Source organism: Neolamprologus brichardi, chromosome 2, assembly GCF_056152115.1.
Source record: "Neolamprologus brichardi isolate AB-2024 chromosome 2, ASM5615211v1, whole genome shotgun sequence".
In the NCBI taxonomy this organism is placed as follows: domain Eukaryota; kingdom Metazoa; phylum Chordata; class Actinopteri; order Cichliformes; family Cichlidae; genus Neolamprologus; species Neolamprologus brichardi.
This window is the reverse complement of record NC_142105.1, coordinates 4780001-4793874: the sequence shown is the minus strand read 5'-3', so window position 1 is coordinate 4793874 and position 13874 is coordinate 4780001. Positions and strand designations below refer to the sequence as shown.

The following is a 13874-nucleotide window of genomic DNA, read 5'->3' as shown; positions in this document are numbered from 1 at the left end:
ATCTTTACAGGGCTATACTGAAGATAAGAAAATGTCATTTTCAAGTCAATCGTGGGATAATTTAGAAATTTTATTCCAGAGTTAGACTACTTTTTATCCTTTTATAAGCCCTGATATTTCTGTGCACGTTTTCCTGGATTGTACTGTGTAGACCATCTACCAATTGTAAGCTGAAAAACTAAATAAAAATATGAAAGTGTGATTGAGATGAAGTTCAATGCAGCGTCCTGATGAGTAACCGGAATGTTTTCAGCCTGTCTTTTATTTTTAGGTTACACAGATATGTATTCATATGATACTCAAAGAAAATATAACAGCCTCATGTCTATTCTTCAAATGTCTGCCTCCTACTCAGAAAAAAGGTGTCTTTTATCCTTTTATCTCTCAAGGCTGCCCTCCTTGCTTACCAGTTAATCTTTTTAAATTAAATGAATGCAGCTCACAAGGTCTTCCACCAGCAGCTTTGAGTTGCCACAGGTCTATTGCCTTTGAGGTTGTCCATCCATCTAAAACATTCTGACTGACACTGAGCCTAGCTGATATTTCAAAAGGTGTTTCTTTTTACTGTACGTCCATTTTCAGCCAAACTGAACTTCTGTTTCCTCAACATTTAAGTAGTGGTGGATTTAATTAAAAATTGATTAAAATGTAGAAATTTATTTGTTTTTTCCTTCTGTGATTTTTTTTTACCCCAAAGTCCAAAAGCTGATTATTAAAGACAACATAAACAAACAAAAAAAACATGTTTAACATAATTAACCTTGAGCTAAGGTTTATATTATGTTGTCTCATAAGGTAAGGCAAAGAAAAGCTGCGATTTTTTTATATTTATGTCTTTTATTTCACTAATTTTCTTCTGATTGTGTGGCATTTTCCTAACATGACGCGGTGATACTGAAGGGACCCACCATAATCAATAGACGTGCTCAGAGAATAGCCTCAGAAGAACACCAAATCCCTCCCAAACACTCCCACTCTAGGTGACTGAGAGATGTCACACCTCTGAATAAATATGAGATTCATTTGCACAGCCTGACACTTCCTTTTGATTTTAACACTATATCGAAAAAACAACATTGATATTATGTGACGTAAATTTGTGTTTGTGTACTAAAATACCTTTTTTTTTTTTTCATTTTCCTTTTCCTCAGATAGAAAAAGGTGCTTCCCTAAAGTCCTCACGGTATAACCGAGGGTGAAAGCTGTTTTGTCCCTTTGGAAGGGATTCATTTCCACATGAAAAGAGAAGTTCTGTCCAATCCCTTTATACATGTCCGTTTAGTTTGTGGAACACAATACTGGACTAACAAAAGGCAATAGCCTTTACAGTGTGAATATAATGTACCGCGCACATATAGGGAACACATCCATTGTTATTTTTGCTTTTTAAAACACATTGGACAAGACAAGACACAGTTTCGAACACATCAGCCTCACTGTCTAACCCCTTGGGGACAAATTCCTGCATACATAGGATGGGTAAGGGAGTGTATGCATAATTTGTCAATGTTGCTTTTTATTATGTCCACAAGTCTCTCTGTCCCCGTGGTGTGGCCCATCTGTTTTCTCTGCTGATTCTGTACATATGTAAAACATACAGGGCTCAAGAAAGATATGGTGTTTTATTCTTTAATGTATGCTGTGCTCTTGGGCTTCAATAGTGATGTTTCTGGTTCATGTTTTGTATATTCCGGCACACATCCTGCAAGCCTTACGTAGCCTTGGAAGCAAATGCAGCAAATATCAATGCTGCACGTGTCTACAACATTCCTGCAATTTGTGGACTAATATTGACTTTTATCTATCATTCTAAAAAAGACACTGGCACTTCATGGTCATACTGATAAAACGGCATCCTATTTAGAAGCTACTGATCTATAACATGCGTGCATGTAATTTATTTGTTTGCTATCAAGCACTTTCTTCGATTGAGTTTTTCATCCTATTCGAGTGCTGTTCCAGATTTGATTAATGCTCTTTTCATCATGTAAAACCACTTGTGCATTTGTGTTTGGATTTGGTTGTTGAAAGTGACTGGCCTCCAATAGAGGGCACAGTTGACTGCACTGACGCGCACTGTGTGTGACTAGGAGAAAATAAAGCTTCGTCTAAGGTATGGGAAATCTCAGTTAAGGATGTAAAGTTGATTCAAGTCATAGTAAAAGAACATTTTTGTGAAACTGAACGAGCTATTTTCTTTGGTTCAAAAAAACGAAGGACTTTTAATCTATCATTAACCCTCTGGTGTACTGAACTTAAGAGAACCTTCATGTGGATGAAATGTGTGAATATGTTGCTTAGTAACTAACTTCCACGTACAGTCTCTCTGAAAAGCCCCCAAGAATATTACAGAAGCGGGAAAAAAGTAGTTTGACATGAAGCAGGGAAAAGAAGGAGGGGTAGTGGCTTCAGCAGCCCTTACAAGAATTCCTCTCCTTTTTTGTGTCCTTTCTTTCCTTTCTTTTTTTGTGCATGCCCTTGACTGAAGATAGAATGGCAGAGTGGGAGATAGATTGTTGGGCAGTTGCCTTTCATGCAGATAATGCCATTTGATGGAGGCAAGTTTTTGATGTGCTCCCGGGTATAATAGAAGAATCAAGCATCGAAGGCTGGAGCTGATTTTGCTTGGAGAAAAGCTGTCCTCAGTGATAACTTCATCACTGCATGTGGTCAGACGTGGGGTAAATTCAGGAAGGGGATTAAAAAAAAATGCCCAGTCAGAGCTGCAGTAGTGGGCCCCCTATTGAGCTGTGGGGCCTGCAGACCATAGTTTGAAGGTCTGTGATCTACCATTGGTATTGTTTGTCTTTCTCTCTTCTCTCTCCCTCAGAACCAAAACGACTCAGCCTCAAAATGCCTTTCTAGTGGGATTAGTGGCCATTGCTTTTGTAATTAATGAAACTCTGCTTTCCGTGGTATATCCTCTAAATGCTGCCATTTGAAGGCTATCAGATAGCGTCTTATATGTTTTCATACATCACAAAGCTAATTCAAAGTAAATGTGGTTTTGGTTTTAGAAGGATGGAGAATGGCTGGGAGGCAAGTGTACTTATCTCTGTAATTGGAGCTCATCAAGATGAAGTTTTCACACTTACAAAGCAGTGAAGGACTTCAATTCTTTCTATACGATCCGCAACTGACGCTCTATCGAAGCACGCACAAAGCATGCTCGTATTTTATTGAAGGTTCAAATGAAAGATGGGGAGACAAAATTCATTAGAATAACCTTTCTTAGTGGTGGTTTAGGTTGACTGAACTCAAATTGTGCATATTTATTGCATATCTCTGCAGCAGTTGATCAATTCCACCACAGATGGTGGATGGAGCAAAACAATATGAATCAATCTTTATTCGACAGCCAGACTAACAGCAACATTTTAATTTCAACACCAAGCGTCGTCGTTGTGGCCTTCTTGTTTACCCAACAGTTTAACAGCTTGAATAACCCTTAGCTGCTAGTCTTCTGTGAGAAATATCGCATTTATTTACATCACTCTGCCTTTCCCTTTGTCAGTCACACTGAAGGTGAGAAATTGAGATTTGTGAGTTAGCCAATTATGTGGCAGCGCGCGTGCGGCCATAGGTAAGCTTAATGAACAGCTTCTCAATACAAAAGAGAAGAGAGGCGCGAGCAGGCTGAAGGGAAACAGGCAGGTGGGCTGACTGGAAGCTGTGGCTCTGAGTAAATCCGCCTCTGCGCTTTCACAATCAAATTGAGGGATATATATAATTCTAGCTTGCGTGCAAACTGGAACTTATTTAAGTGGCAGCAACAAACGCGTAGCAGTGTATCAAAGGTAGTTTTGGTTATTACAATGTCGTTGGAGGTAAACGCTCTCTTTGTCTAATAATGGGACTCGTTTTCTTCACAGGTGCAGCTGTGTGCTTGTTGCTGCTCACCCGTGTGGTTGACCCCTACGGCCTAACCCGTTCCTGATAGGCAGACCAGAGGCGAGGCTGAGGGAAGCGACGGGATGCGCAGTTTATCAGCTGACAAGTGCATATCGGACAACGGAGCAGCAGAGCGGCTGGCGAGACTCCGCATCCTCACCGAGTGAGTTTTCTGCTTTTAAACATCCAGCGCAAGTGCTTGGCGACTGGAAAAAATATAACGGTGTTACCTCAGAGAGGGGACAGCTGCATCGTCGGAAGTATTGCTTGAGCTCAGCCACCGGGACTACTGGGAAGATTTCTAGGCACAAACACGTTTCTCGCGCGGAGCTGCCAGCTGAAGCTCCTTGCTCCATCACCACGCAGCAGCACAACGTTCACGCAGAAGTCGGCTGTTCCGAGCTTCAGCCTCTAATCAAGCCGAGAGATTTCCGGGGAGTAGTGAAAGATGTGTCTCTGAAGAATCCACACTGTGCTGAATTGCAAACGCGGTCATTGTAAGAAACGTATCGCGTCGCGCTCAGCTCCCCGCTTCCTGCAAGTTTGGACTAAAGCGCACCGTTGGAAGTTTATGTGCCGCTGCTTCGGACAGGCTCGAAGACGCTTCATGCAGGTCAGTGTGTAGTTAGATTTCCCCCATTTGCATTGACTCTAAATAGACTCCATCCGCGTAATTTAAATAAGCCACAGGATCGTTATCCCCTGGTCAGTAATGGTGTCTAATTTGGTCTGCATGCTGTATTGAGTCTTTTGATAAGATGCGAACCCGAAACCCACCTGGCGCCCAGCCCCTCTCCTCCACTACCTTGAAACAAATGAGTTGGGTAATATTTGGATTATGCGTTATAGCCTATAGGTTTAGCAAATGCATTGCTGCAATGGGCAGGCTACAGATGCAAGATGTATCAATTTCTTGATATTCCGTTCAGAGTGGTGGGGGGTTATTGTATTCCAGTGTTAAGTGATGAAAAAGATGAGTTTCCAAAACTCACCTGATGTCCTTTAACGAGTGCTATATATCGTGCTATATATATATATATATATATATATATATATATATATATGTGTGTGTGTGTGTGTGTGTGTGTGTGTTTTTAAGGATTTTGCTGTCATAGGTCTTTGAGAATTCTAGGAAAAATATATAAAAAGTATTTTATTTATTCTTTTGACGTTATTAAACTCTTATTTTTCAGTAATGATAACAGTAATAACATAATTATCTCCAATCTAATCACAGTCACATCTAAACTTACACTCCATAAGGGGTCTTGAGGGATGATCTGCATACAAAAAATTTATTTTTCCAAAAATATATTGCTACAAAAACACCCAGGAGCCTAATATAAGGTGTATGCAACCACAGAGATGGTCTTCTTAATCTAATAATAATGTTAAAGGTTTTGAAATACATTGACGTGTACCACATTTGTGGTTTAAGCTTCAGGAGCAGAAGATGGAGAAAGTTCATCAGAAGAACCTTTTGTTTGCCTCAAAATAGGCCTCTAGAAAGGTCGGGTATTACGCAGTTGTTCAGAACCTCCAAGCATGTTGTTGGTACAGACAAATGCCAGCAGAAACCACAACCTTCTACATGCGTTTTTGAGGTTAGCAGGAAGGGGCTGTTGCCTGGCAAAAATGTGATATGGAACGTGCAATTTGTAAATTGATTTTCTGTTTTCAGGATTAGCAGGATTTCAAAACCGGCAAGAAGTTCTTTTAATTAAATACAACAGTTTAGACATCAGATGGTTTCATTTCAACTTTCCATGTGGCTCAGCAATGTGGAATTATGACTTGTCTTAGCACTTAGCATGAGGCAGAGAGAAACGTTGATCTGATTTCGCTCTGGCAGGGATCAGACTAAACGCAATCTGCAAAAACATGCATCTGGGTCCATATGATAGCCCAGAAGGACAAGAATATCTGTCCAGCTAAAGTGATTTATTGCTATTGTCCTGAGTGCTATTGAGGAACTGCAGCAGTTGAGGCCATTTGCTGTCAAGGACTGGAATAGTAAAGCAGTGTAGATCTTCACCACTTCAGGCCTGAGTGGTGAACTGTTCCCGCTGTTTTTGTAAATCATAAGAAATACTTTAAAAATTTAAATAATGTGAAACAGAAATAGAACAGCAAGATTAGATATTAGATAGGTAGTCAGAGGCGTATTACTTAAAATATGTATATAAGCGATCGATATATTTCTAATCTTTAGCTTTTGGCTTTGCATCGGGTCACATAGCAACAAAGAAAGGCTTCAAACAGCAGAGACACAGTCTGTGTTTCTCGTGTAAGCCTGTAAATGCATTACAGTGACACTTATTGGGTGATATTGAACATGTGTTTTTGTAGCAGGGCCCCAGAACATGAGTGCAGCTTGTATTATCTTTTTTCAAGGCACTGGTAATAATTGAAATTGACTTTTCTGAATAAGACATAACAATCTATATGACTAATGTTCTGGTGACTGCAGCAGCATCCTGATAAATGAAGTGTGTTGTGTTTACAGTCTTCAGAAACACACCTGGAGTCAGAACAGACCTGGTGAATATTAGGCTGTCGACATATTTTTACACAGCTCTGCAGAGAAAAGCAATAACCCACTGTAGTTGTCTAGCACACGCTTTGCCATAATGTGGCAGGTGATTACGCATCTAGAACTGGGATATTTAGGCTTTTCAGCTGTGACCCCTCTCATTCAGGCTTTAGCCAAATACCTCAGCTTTAAACTTCATTGCTGCTTCAAGCCCAGTAATCAAAGCAGGTGACTACAGTTTCTGATGCGGCACAGTCCTTGAAATTCTGATTTTATTTATTTATTTATTTCCTTTTCTACGCTTGGAGCTCAAAATGATCTAATTAATTCCGAAATATTAGAAGAACTGTGTACATAACACTGCCACTCTGTGTTCCTATCCTTAAGTAATTTCCCCTTTCATTATTCCTGTGGAGAATTTAATATTCTGTGTGATGAGAACTGCCTCCTTTAGGGATAATGCCGCTTGAATACTGCCCCTAAACAGTTTTATAGATTGTTAAGGGGCAATCGAAACGACTGCTCTCCATCTGTAAAAATTACTCCTCTAAGATATGAGAGATATGGAAGGAGAGTCGATGCACAGGCCTGCGCTTATAATATTTCATCATATTACTTGTAGATGCCGACAGTGGCTCGGAAGATGACCTTAGGAATTATAACATTTGATATGGCAAACAGCATGGCCGAGTCGCCTGTTTCAACACATCAGAGCAAACACGTGAAGGTTAATGCAGCCTGACAAACTACCCACAGTTCCCTGGGCTCAACGGATCGGTTCCATGTCATATTTACTTTACATAATTGCTGCCCTCTAATCTGTTACTATTAACACACAGCCTGTCTGGCTATTGTCTGCCGTAGTCTCTTTCACCTGTTTTCTCTCTGAGTACATTTTCCCTTTCCTCCCATGAGAATAGCCAGACATCATGATGAATAGTTGGCGTGAAAGTAAAGCATGCCACGGTGCATTCTTCGGGCCTTTAGAAAGTTAAAGAAACCGAGCGTCGCGATGGGCGAAACCTCCATTGACGAAGCGATTTGCATACGCGCTTTAATGACCTCACCTCAGAGGATTACTGTCAGGGATGTGACTCCTGCAGCGAAGTTTACCATTTAAAGAAAAGTTGTTTGTGGTCTGCGCAAGTTGCCAAATTATTGCTGAAAGTCACCCTAGCATTTGGGAGGGAAGAGATTGCACGCTCTTGAAATGTGCTTAGAGTAGGGATATTTAGTGACAGCACTTGATGCATTACCACTGTGGTCCTTAACTACAATGTATGCTGCGTGAGAGAGGAGGGGGAACATGGCATAAATGTAAGCTGTTTCAGAGGTATACGGTATATGCTTTTTGCTAAATATCTTTATATAACACCATTTTATTCTACAATTCATAACCAAGTTTTATTAAATTAAAATATGGATATCGGGAAGGGCTTGAAACAGTCGGGAATATAAATGGCATTTTATATCAGCACTAAAGATGAATTTAATTAGTATTTTTCATCTTGAATATCTGCTTAGTATAATGTGAATCCTGCCATTGCATTCTGATTGGAGAGGAGAGAGGAATGTTCTCAAAGGAACGGTTATTTTACCCAGCTCGTGGCTATTGTAGGCTGACTGCATGACCTAATGTGTTGTGCGTAACGCAAACAGAATTCTGGATCTCATTGCACACATGCATGCAAATACATTGGTGGTGATGTTGCGTAGGCGTTCAGACAAAGCAGCCAAGCTGGTAATTGTTTGTGATGAAGTGAAAGCCGTTCCCTTGGCTTTGTATGGATTACTTAAAATCAAGAAAAAGGACTATTCAAGCATGACAGCTCGTGGTTTTGTTTTGAGGTTTTTGGCCGAAACAGGCTGAGATGAAAGCCACCTGCGATTAGCCACAGGATGCTGTCCTGCTGGTCCAGCTCTGGGGGCAGCACCACTTCACACTGTTGTAACCTACAGATTAACATTTATGGCTCAGCATGCTCCGTTAGACTTTCTGGGTCAAGACCAAGTGGCAAGATTGAGGAGTGGGCTTGACTTTGTAACAGTGCAACTCTCGCTGCATGCTCCAGGCTGAGGCTGGTGGGGAGAGCCAAACAGAAATGTGCTTAGTTGTGTCACAGGGAGAATAAAATAGAAATGCATTGTGCTCTCTGCTTGTGAAAATTGCTCTGAGCGAATACCTCTGCGGCGTCTAGGTTCGGCTTTCATGAACTACAGACATTATATTCAAAGGATCTGAATACGATGTCAGGAATTGTTACATTTTTAAAGGATGTTATAGCTTATTAGAGTCATACTTGTGTATTGTCCAGCTTACATTAAAATATTGATGAAACCGATTCATTATTTAAAGTTGAAGAATTTTTTATCTCCCCCTCGCAGTGGTCCAAGTTGCCAAAATTCTAAAGAAAAATGACGTTTGCTGTTTTGCAATGCTTGCATTAAGAAATACCGATCCTGGAAAAGGTTTCCCAGAATAGCTTCCATCTGCCAAGGGCCTTAGGTCTGGTCTTTTGTGGCCCCTGGACAGCCCAGTGGGAAGTTGGGCGTCAGCTACGGTTGTCGATGGAGCCGGTTGATGGCCTCAATAATTCAGTTGACGTGACCTCTCTGATGCTGAAAGCCTCAGGTCTGGTGGGTGACGAAGAGCGATGATTGAGACAAGGCAAAGGTGCTAGTTCATGTGGGAAGCCTATACAATAAACAGACACATTTCTGTCTCTTTATTGTCAGCAGGGTGAAGGAGAAAATATTGAATATCGGAGCATTGAAGAGTGTAAAACTGGCGCATCTGATTTGGTGTAATGGCATACAGGTCAGCAATCTTTGACTTCCAGCGGAGAGCAGTGTGCATTCAGAATTCAGGCTTGGCCGATCATTACAGACCAGCTTCTACAAGTTTCACCCCTGGAAGTAGAAAAACCAGTGTGGTGTGGTGAATTTTCAGATTGATGTTTCTTTTATAAGGCCTGCAGTCTGTCAGTAGTCTGATCGTGTGCCATCATGACCTACATACGCCTTAAAAAGCTGACAACAAGAGAATAAAACCCTCCAGTTTCTTTATGTATTGTAGAGTTCATGTGGCACAATTGGTCTAAAGAAGAAACGCTCTCTACCTATTATTCTCTGTAAATTGTTTTCATTGTGCGCTTTGAAATTTCTTCTAATTTGGTAGTATTGGCGTAGGTGCATTGATTTGTTTTGTAACGCCTATGAAGACTAACCGCTACTGCAGTGTGTCTGTGTTTGGTCAGATTTGATGTTTTCCAGCAGTTGCAGCAGCTCTTGAGTATTGCGCTCCCATTGCAGTATTCACCATTGAAGCTTTCCCTCATACTCTTCGGTTGTCTAGCGCTGTTATGTGACTGCTGCGTATATTCCATCTCCTCCTGCACACCCTAAAAGAGGGGAGGTTTAGTTTGTGGTACAATCGTGTGAGATGCATTTGAATGACACCCAATGTCAGCACTTTAGAATATCTCTGCGCATTTGAATTTTTATCTGGTTGCCAGGTTTGTATGCTTGCAGAATTTCAAATATAGTTTGAGTAATGATTTTCATCCACTCCCTGAGTGCTTGTTGATTGGCTACAGTAGTTCTACAGATGTCCAGATTAGACTGTCAGGCAAGACTGATGTTGGACTTATAATCTCTAATTAAACAATGCACTCCAGTCTAAATAAATAAGATGTCTACAATGAAGTTTTTATCCTTGTCAGCGTCATTTTTGTTGTTACCCATTAAGTTTACTGTTGTGGACAGATACGGCTTCTTCCAGCCCTCCTCAATTGTTTTTTGATTTCTCTGTTGCATCATTGCTCTGCAGCTGCATCGCTACAATTTAATTTTATTTCCGTAACAGCGGCTCGATCATGGATTTCTCTTTAAATTGCTGCAGGATGGTAGAAGTCTGTCAGCAATGGAGTCGATTCATTTTGCGCGAGTATTAGATGATAATTGTTGACAGTGGTCTTGCAAGATTCTCAATTAAGCGAATGACCATGGACATCATTACTTCTTTAGATCCGCCATTTGAAATAACACTGCAGTGATACCAATTTGAGAGAAAAGCAAACTGTGGCTCATTGAATTAAGACTGTCTCGTGTAATTGGGTGTGTGATATTGAAGGGAGCACCTATTTCGATAAGAACTGGCTTCAATAATTGTAGCCTTGGATACAGATAAATGCTGTAGCCTGTGTGTGCGAATTCACTGAATAACCCGTTATTACCATTTGAGATACAAGGAGATACTGCAAAAAAAACATTATAAAGCTCTGCGTTTTTTATATTCCAATTGTCCACACCTAGCAATTACATTTTAAAAAATGAATCTGGCTGTGCTTGCAATTTCCCCACTAAAGATTCAATGAATATATAACTCACATGAGTCACAGGTGAAGGATTATTTGAGGGATTTGTAAACATCCACGCTCAGCTTATTGTGTTGTATCCTGGGACTGGCACATGCTTTTTTTTATTATTTAATTCACACACACACACAAACACACACATAACACACAAAAGGCGAACAATAAAATGGTTAAGATTAGACGTTGACCGCTGTGATTTAGAGACAGGCAGGAAAAATAGGAAAACAAAACGCTTTGAGTTCAGTTCAGCTTTTTTTGATTTGTTTTTCATAGTCACAGTACCTCTGTTTGTCTTTTAAATGCGCTGCAACTATGAGGGATGAAGCTTAAAGCTCCATGTGCCTGGAATAATGTGAAGTGACTGTACCAGAGATTTGCATCACTTTACTCTACTTGTGAATATGCATCATACACCGAGACGAGAGACCTAGCATGGAGTAGGATTTCACTGTGTTTCCTAAGAGTCGCACCGAGTGTGGTAAGCTCATCCGTCACCATGTATACTAAGGATATAGCTGCAGCTAAAATGTAATTGCTGGTAAATGCGGTCGTGATTTTGTTTGCTGTCTTTTCTCCACTTCCTAACTGCTTTTCTCTCTCTGAAGCTGTACATTTATAAAGACTTAGACTGAATTATGCCAAAATGTCGTTGTGGCATATCAGCACTATTTGGTCAGATTCCCCACGATTCACGTCAGCACTTAAAGAAAAAAAAAATCACAATTTTGATGCTGATCTGAGTATTTTTAGGTAATAGATCTACAGTTCTTGTTGCAGTGAGGAATTTAGGCATGGAGCCTCGATAAAGAACGAACACAATCTGGTTCAGATGGCATCCAGAATTCAGAGTTTGGGCATCACGCTGCAGACAAACACTTCTGTGTCTCCAAAATCACCAGTGTCAGGGGGAAACAGGCAGCATCTGATGGAACACTGCCCTGGTTCTCCCTCGCCCCTTCTCCAAGCGCTGGGAGGCACAAAAAAAGCAGAAGAACTGAAGAGAAACTGAAAGAGGAGAGGCAGAGAGGAGCGTCAAAGAGGAAAGAGAGAGAGAGAGACTCGACAAGATGAATTATGCAAAGCTGTCAGAGGCGGCTATTGTTGGAGGTGCTGGCTGTGTTGAAGAGAGCCAGCCCTGATCTCCACAAGCTCCATCTACTGCTCTCACCACTCCCCGTGGCTGAGAGCCGTCTGATCTGTGCTCCGGCAAACGGCCAACAACAAGATGAGGGGGTTTGGGGGGAGTAGAGGGGCCAGCCAGGCCACTTGGTGACAGGTGAATTGTCTTGGAGGGACACACTAGGAACGACAAGTACGCTCTTTATTATCATTATTTACTGAGGTCACCAACAGGGAGATCTGAGCTGATACGTACAGCCGCCCTGCGGAAATATAATTACCGGACAAAGGCTTGGTGAATAGTTGCCACTTCAGCACTCTGGTCAGCAGTGGCTACTCTTGTTTTGCTTTGTGTGCTGAAGTAACCAGTGTCTGCCAGCTCAATTTAAGCTGGTGTAGGTGTTCATTAATCTAATTTTGCATGCTTATCAGTTCTGAGACATCTTAGAAAAGAAGCACACTTTCGTCTTCTTAATATTTCTGTCTATTCCTGCTAAAGTTGGAGCAGGTGTTATTTAGTTAGTTATTTCACTTGAGAGATTTCAGTTATTTATTTATTTTATTTAGTTTTTTATTTTATCTTTTGCATTTGCTTTGGCTTTGTTGGCACTCACATGCAATAATCAGAATTTAGTAACATTTGGATTGAAATCCGGTGACAGATGTTGGTTGGTCAGGTCGCTGTCAATCAAAACACACAGTCAGATGCAGATTAAAAGGAGGATGATTCTGTATTCTGCTAGAACCAAAGATTAAATCAAATCGGCTTTTGAAGAAAGAAAAAAAATAAATACTGGTTATTTTTTTGTCATTTCAATAATTAGTTGTGTAATATTTGAGATCAGTGATTCAGTGGTGTCTAGAAAGTCACTGATCCACCTTTGCAATCCTTGTTTGAAGTATCAGAAAGTATCCTTTTATGTTTTTGATGAATAATGTACCGATAACGTTTTTCTCATTCATTTAATTCATTATAAACCATCTTATTTAACCAATCTTAAAAGGTTTCTCTCCTCTTTGGTCATCTCTTCTGAATCCCAGCCCTGATCTGGTGGTAACATAAGACATCCCCTCTGTCATCTTTGATGAATAAAGTACTAAACGAGAGACGTGGAAAAAGTAAATCTCAATTAGAAACCTCTTCAACTGCCCCGAAGAACCAGTTGACTTGGACACGTGTCTTCACGCCTTATTATACAGATGGTTTATGGTTTATGCTTCAAAAAAGTGCAGAGGTGTAGGACAGTACTAGGCGTCGGGGGGACCGTACTCAACTGGCACGGGAGTCGTTCGGACGTGTGTGGAGCTGAGCTGCGTACATCATGAACTATCTTTTTCCGTGCCTCACTGGCTTGCAAGAGGACCTCTGTGTGACACTAATTTTGCAGTGTCGACTGTTCCACCGAGTGGACACGGGTGACTAACTGTCCTGATTCAACTGCATGATCAAAGGTAAAAGGGAATGTAGAAGTGAATGATACAGAATTTTTTTTTTTGCAGGGCGGGGAATGTACCGAGGATTTTTTAATTCATAATGATTCTCCTCATTTAATCAAACAGAGCTGGTGTACACTAGTATGTACTCTCAGTAGGGTAGCCAGAGGCAGATTTGAATAGAATAGAATTAGAATAGAATTCAACTTTATTGTCATTGCACATGCACAGGTACAGGGCAACGAAATGCAGTTTGCATCCATCCAGAAGTGCTTTAGTGATATAGATATATTACAATATATATTAGCAATAATATAGATATGTAAGTATTTTTGATTTTTGATGTATTTTTGAGTTTTGATGTAGTAAATGCATACTACATAGTCTAGTTTATACTGCACTATACTTAAAACCTCTGAAACTTAAAGTCTGTAAGAAAAACAGAATTCTCTTAAGAGCCTCTGTGACTTCTTGTACATATTTTAAACTGTAACGAATGAACCGTTAGTGTCCCCGTGTGC

The 13874-nt window shown here is 40.6% G+C and overlaps 1 protein-coding gene across 5 annotated transcripts in view; it reads left to right on the top strand.

Moving 5' to 3' along the window:
• The first annotated feature begins 3688 nt into the window (after nt 1-3688).
• Nucleotides 3689-13874, top strand: part of si:dkey-237h12.3 (teneurin-3) — a 145156-nt gene continuing 134970 nt past the window's right edge. For 4 of the 5 annotated variants that reach the window (XM_087846364.1, XM_087846358.1, XM_087846352.1 and 1 more), the window contains exons 1-2: nt 3690-3797; nt 3873-4504. The gene's annotated coding sequence lies outside the window, so the exon portion shown is untranslated. Of the gene's footprint in view, nt 3798-3872; nt 4505-13874 lie in introns of all 5 variants that reach the window. The other variant, XM_087846337.1, reaches the window with a different exon arrangement.